This window comes from Bos taurus, chromosome X, assembly GCF_002263795.3.
Source record: "Bos taurus isolate L1 Dominette 01449 registration number 42190680 breed Hereford chromosome X, ARS-UCD2.0, whole genome shotgun sequence".
In the NCBI taxonomy this organism is placed as follows: Eukaryota; Metazoa; Chordata; class Mammalia; order Artiodactyla; family Bovidae; genus Bos; species Bos taurus.
In genome coordinates, this window is record NC_037357.1 from 806,132 (window position 1) to 812,305 (window position 6,174).

Sequence of the window (6,174 nt, forward strand, 5' to 3'; positions counted from 1 at the left end):
CAGAGGAGCCTGGAGGGCTATAGTCCATGGGGTCATAAAGAGTTGGACATGACTTAGTGACTAAGCACGCATGCACACAGTCATTCATTCAACTTCATCTCTGATAATGCATTGGTTAAGAGTTCTCCTCTTTTGGACTGATCGGGCATTGGATAGGAATCTTCTTTTGGGGGGCTAGGGAAGTGTGACCCTGAGAAACTGGTTTGAATTGTTTGCTTGACATTTGATAACACTGCTGTTGCTGCTAAGTCACTTCAGTCGTGTCCGACTCTGTGCGACCCCATAGATGGCAGCCCACTAGGCTCCCCTGTCCCTGGGATTCTCCAGGCGAGAACACTGGAGTGGGTTGCCATTTCCTTCTGCAATGCATGAGAGGAAAGGTGAAAGTGAAGTTTCTCAGTCGTGTCTGACTCTTAGCGACCCCATGGACTGCAGCCTATGAGGCTCCTCAGTCTATGGGATTTTCCAGGCGAGAGTACTGGAGTGGGTTGCCATTGCTTTCTCCTGGCCATGGATAATTAAGTATGGATGATCAGAGCTCTGTTCCATCTTATAGTTCCCTGGGGTATTTTTGTAAATTGAGGAGATCTTTAATTATGCTCCCTAAATGAAAGAAAATGCCTCAGTACTCTCTAAGATCTGGAGAACAAATGCCCCTTATGGCTTGGTTATTATATCAAAGTGGGTCTTTCGGTATTGCTGTTGGTGCTATTGGGTGTGTGTGTTTATATGTGAACGAGTGTCTCAGTACTGAGTCCAAATCCGCCTTTTTCATCCTGATTTTGCTGAAAATGAGGCATGAGAATGTGAACAGGTGATATGTGCTATTGTCTATTACTGTTATTGTTTGTTTAAACTAAACAAACAAATAACGGTATTTGGGATATTTGGGAACTGGAAAAAAAGAAAGTTCCCTGAAAATAGCCCCAAATGGCTGGGTTTTGTATAAGTAGTTAGAGGAGGAATTTATATTTCTCTTCCTGTGCCTGTGAGATATAAATGACCTACTTGGGGTCTCTGGAACTTATCTAAACATCTGTGTTGCTTGGAACTAAAGGAAAAAGGGATGTGGTAATAACATTTAAAAAACCCTCAAAACTTTTTAAGACTTTTATCATTTATGAGCAGCTAAGCTGATGTTTTGCAAAACTGCCACATCTTCAAGAAGAGTCATAAAAAGGATGTTTTAACAAAAACGAGTTTCTGATAACTTAAATCATAGTGCTAAGCTAGATAACATACTTTAAAAATCTAACGGAAACCGATTTCGTAAAACTGTTAGTAAAAAAAGATTAATTATATACAACTGAGTAAACTGATGAATATGGTTATAATTTTTTGGTTTTGCCTGAAATATTACTGGCTTTTAATCTGTGTTTTTCCAGATGTAAGGAAATCCTCCCCACTAAGTATAGTTATGACACAGAAAGTTAAAATTAATAAATAGGTATGGGAACTGGATTCCCAGGTGACACGGTGGTAAAGAATCCGCCTGCCAATGCAGGAGACTCAAGAGACGCACGTTCGATCTCTAAGACGAGAAAATTCCCTGGAGGAGGCACTGTCAACTCATTCCAGTATTCATGCCTGGGAAATCCCATAGACAGAGCAACCTGGTGGGCTACGGTACATAGGGTCACAAAGTGTTGGACATTACTGAGCAGGCACTCACAAGCACATCATGGGAACTGGAAGCAAAAACATATAAGTCCAATTACAAATTAGGTAGTAGTTAAGTATAGAAGGTTTCATCCAGTTCAAATAATTGTAGATAAAGAAAGAAAGAGAATTGTGCTATTTACTAAAGATTCTAAGGAATATTCACTGCCCAAGGCTGATCAATTCCTTTCTACAATCGCCTTTTATCACCCTGTTCAGCAGAAAGTAACCAGAGCTATCCCTTTCCCACAAGACTGTAGAGTGGACATTGACAGTGGGGAATTGTAATAGGCAATAACAAATCTAACTCCATATTGGATTTGTTTCTTTTACTTTATCCTTTGTATTCTATTGCTTTTGCTACCAGTTGATCACTAAAGGGACATTGCCTATCGTTTAAAGAATACATGATGGGCCATCTCAGAGAACTCTCCCCCATGCTTAAATGTTAAACAAAAATATCTCTGTTCAGTTCACAAGGAACATTCTGACCTAACCCACCAGTGAATGGCTGTTTTATAAAGTTGTTTCTTGCATTAACAAATGTGTGACTGAGCCTCTGATAAAATGACATATAGTCCCATATGAGATAAATGATTGTAATAGTGTAACTCTAGATATGGGAATAAGCAACAAGAGGGAATACTGACTTTCCTGGACCATAAGAAACTAGTAAGACAAGAGGCCCAGAGACTTTTGGCACTGTTAATAAGTCCTAGTCCAGAGATAGCACATTGAGTAGCCTATCAGTGCAATATTCGCCAGACCTGGGAATGAGCATTCCTAGCACATGGGATGAAATGCCCTCAAAGCCATGGTCAAATTTATGATGAAAGGGCTCTGCCAACTAAACATTGGCACTTGCCATCTACCTCTACAAGGGTTAAATCATGAGCCACTGCTCCTGCTAACTTTGAACACCCCCTGAAAGGAGTTCAGGGTGGAGATCAGGAATCAGGTACTCTATACTCTGGGAACAACTGGCAGAGCAGGCTTTCAGATTGTAAGATATGTTCAGAAGATTTTCTGAGCTCAAATTATTGCATTTTCTCAAGGATATGAAATCTAGGAAAGCATTAAAACCAGTAATGGTAACATTTCGTTTGGCCACTGAGGAGAGAAATGCGTTTGGAAGCAAAAATGGAGTAACTGTCAGACTCTGATGCCACCAGCCATTTTCAAAGCGGTATCTGCTGGAATTGTATCTGACCAGGACCCTATGGGTACCTCTGTCAAGTTTATGATTGATCTACTTATCTGAACCTTTATTCTTTTTCTTGTTCAGACCTTGTTTCCTCAAGATTGAGGAGTATAAAGATGAGGGGGGATTTGTAACCAAGCAGGACCCAAAGAGGCTTCCTGGACAGAGTTCTCCCCTATATCCTCTGCTTTAGCTCCTCTCTGAAGTACCTAGATAACAGTATTTGATGCACATTTCTTGAGTTGTTTTGCAGATGTTAAAAAACTCCCCCTCCCCAACAAATGGAAGATGTTAACCACTTGACGACCATGAGCACATAGCCCCAGGCCTCCTGGAGCCTAAGGACTGATAATGTTAACCCCTGTGACACTGCCTGTTCCCTAACCATCAGCCAATCAGAGAATTGGGCACAAACTGATCACGTTTGTACCCTGTCCTTTAAAAATGCTTTGCCGAAACCCTTCAGGGAGCTCAGGGTTTTTTAGGGCATGAGCCACCTGTCTCCACGCTTGGCCCTGCAATGAACCTTTCTCTGGTCCAAACTTCGATGTTTCAGTTTGGCTTCACTCTACATTGGGCACATGAACTTGCTCTAACATACCCACTCAATTTCTATACTTCTTTCAAGTCCCAAATAAATTAAAAAATTCATAAACACAATTTGTTCATCAGTTAATAAGTCAGACTACCAGAAAGAGAAAATGAGCCCCTGATATTTTATGATCTTTTGGGGATAGATTCTAGACCAGTTTTCCTTTCCCTTCTTTGACCGCAAAGTTCTAAATGGCCCTTTCTGAGTAAAATTTCCTAATAAACATTTCCTGAGTGCCTGTTCTGTGTCTGTCAGGATTTGTGCCAGGTATCGGAAATACAGGAATGATTAAGACAGTTTCCCTATCCACAGAAAGTTTGCAGTTTAAAGGACTTGAGGCAAGTAATTTTACACAATGTAAAATGAGTATTGAATAGCATAGAAATCCAGAGGAGAGGCATCTAAACCTAGTTTTTAGTAATAGAAGCACAACTATTGTGGAAAGATCTGGAGGAGGTAATACCTAAGCAGAGTCTTAAAAAATGGGTAGTAGTTAGCCAAATGAGGAAGGCAGGAATTTCCAGAAGAAGAAACAGCATGAGCAAAGGCACCGAGGTGAGTAACATGTTATGTGCATATGCTGGAAAGGACACACAAGCTCACGAGTTTGAGGCAGAGACTGGCAAGAGATGATACTGAAAAGTTAGAAAGAAGCCATATCACGGAAAGCCATGCACAGCGATGGGGATAATATACCTAAAGCAAGCAAATAAGCAAAGACTACATTCTTTAAAGTACCTTCTGTCTTAAATTTTATGCCTTTGAACTCTGGTGGCTCAGATGGTAAAGAATCTGCCTTCAATCTAGGAGACCCAGGTTGGATCCCTGGGTTGGGAAGATCCCCTGGTGAAGGATATGGCAACCCACTCCAGTATTCTTGCCTGGAGAATTCCATGGACAGAGGAACCTGGAGGGCTACACTCCATGGGGTCACAGAGTCAGACACGACTGAGTAACTAACACTTTAACTTTCAAACTTTCCAAGTTGTTAGAAATTTCTCTACTGTATAACAGGCAGGGAAAATTGCTGATTGTTTCCCCTGCTTACCACTTATCCCTGAAATAGATAGATTCCTAGTCTCTTAAAATTTTTCTTAAATTTTATTATTGAAGTATAGTTGCTTTACAATAGTGTGTTAGTTTCTGCTGTACAGCAAAGTGAATCAGCTATATGTATACATACATCCCCTCCCTCTTGACCCTCCTTCCCACCCTCCCATCCCATCCCTCTGTTGCTGCTGTTTAGTCACTAAGTCATGTCTGACTCTTTGCAACCCCATGAACTGTAGCCCACCAGTCTCCTCTGTCCATGGGATTCTCCAGGCAAGAAGACTGGAGTGGGTTGCCATTTCCTCCTCCAGGGGATCTTCCCAGTCCAGGGATCAAACCTGCATCTCCTGTGAATCCTGCATTGCAAGCAGATTCTTTACCCACTGAGCCATCAGAGAGACTCTCCCATCCCTCTAGGTCATCACTATTCCCATAAGTTCAGGTCAGTCACTCAGTCGTGTCTGACTTTTTGTGACTCCATGGACTGCAGCACGCCAGGCTTCCCTGTTCATCACCAACTCCAAGAGCTTGCTCAAACTCATGTCCATCAAGTCGGTGGTGTCATCCAACCCTCTCATCCTCTGTTGTCCCTTCTCCTCTTGCCTTTAGTCTTTCCCAGCATCAGGGTCTTTTCCAATGAGTCAGTTCTTCACATCAGGTGGCCAAAGTATTGGAGTTTCAGCTTCAGCATCATTTCTTCCAAAGAAATCCCAGGGCTGATCTCCTTCAGAATGGACTGGTTGGATCTCCTTGCAGTCCAAGGGACTCTCAAGAGTCTTCTCCAACACCACAGTTCAAAAGCATCAATTCTTCAGTGCTCAGCTTTCTTTATAGTCCCACTCTCACATCCATATATGACTACTGGGAAAAACCATAGCTTTGACTGGATGGACCTTTGTCAGCAAAGTGATGTCTCTGCTTTTTAATATGCTGTCTATGTTGGTCATAGCTTTTCTTCTCTTAATTTCATGGCTGCAGTCACCATCTGCAGTGACTTTGGTTACCATCTATTTTCAGTGCTCCATGTAAATAGAATTTTGATATGCGACTTTGATAGTTTCGTAAATGCTATTAGGTTTGCTTTTCAGCTCATCCTTTCATAAAGAGGTTTATAAGTCTTCCTTCCCCTCCTCTCTTTTATGTCTGCAACAGGTTAATACAATTCCTTCATTTTAGCCTTTAGGTCATACCAGTAGCATATAACACTAATAGGTCCACATACACGTGCATGTGCATGCTCACACAGACACAAACACACACAGACATACACACCAACCTGTGCTTCATTCAAGACAAAATTAGATGAAACTTACTGATATTTTCTCCTGACTACCTTCCCACTTCCCTTATGGACTTTCTTCTGCCTTACCTGCTCAAATTCCCCAGGGCATATTTCTATTGCAAATGGAAGATTCTTGTCAGCCGGTGGAGAGCAGAGGAGCTGGACGCTGGACCCAGGACTTGGCTCATGGCTGGTTCATCCGTGTGCAGCGATTTATACTGTGCCTCATATAACTGACACCATCTTTTGCCTGGTATGATAGAGTTTAAATCCTTTGAGTTTTCTGAAGAAAAGGTGTTACCTTGGTAAACAGCATTATAATAGTACTTTCCTCCCTGGCCCAACCAGGATGCTTCCTCATAGTTTACTTTCCAGGCCTCGCCTTTCTTG

General features: G+C 41.8%; 1 long non-coding RNA gene across 3 annotated transcripts in view; it reads left to right on the plus strand.

The window, feature by feature from the left end:
- Positions 1–5,974, plus strand: part of LOC132344359 (uncharacterized) — a 384,332-nt gene extending 378,358 nt beyond the window's left edge. For all 3 annotated transcript variants that reach the window (XR_009493610.1, XR_009493609.1, XR_009493608.1), the window contains one exon: positions 5,889–5,974. This is a non-coding gene — a long non-coding RNA (uncharacterized lncRNA). The remainder of the gene's footprint in view (positions 1–5,888) is intronic.
- The last annotated feature ends 200 nt before the right edge of the window (positions 5,975–6,174 follow it).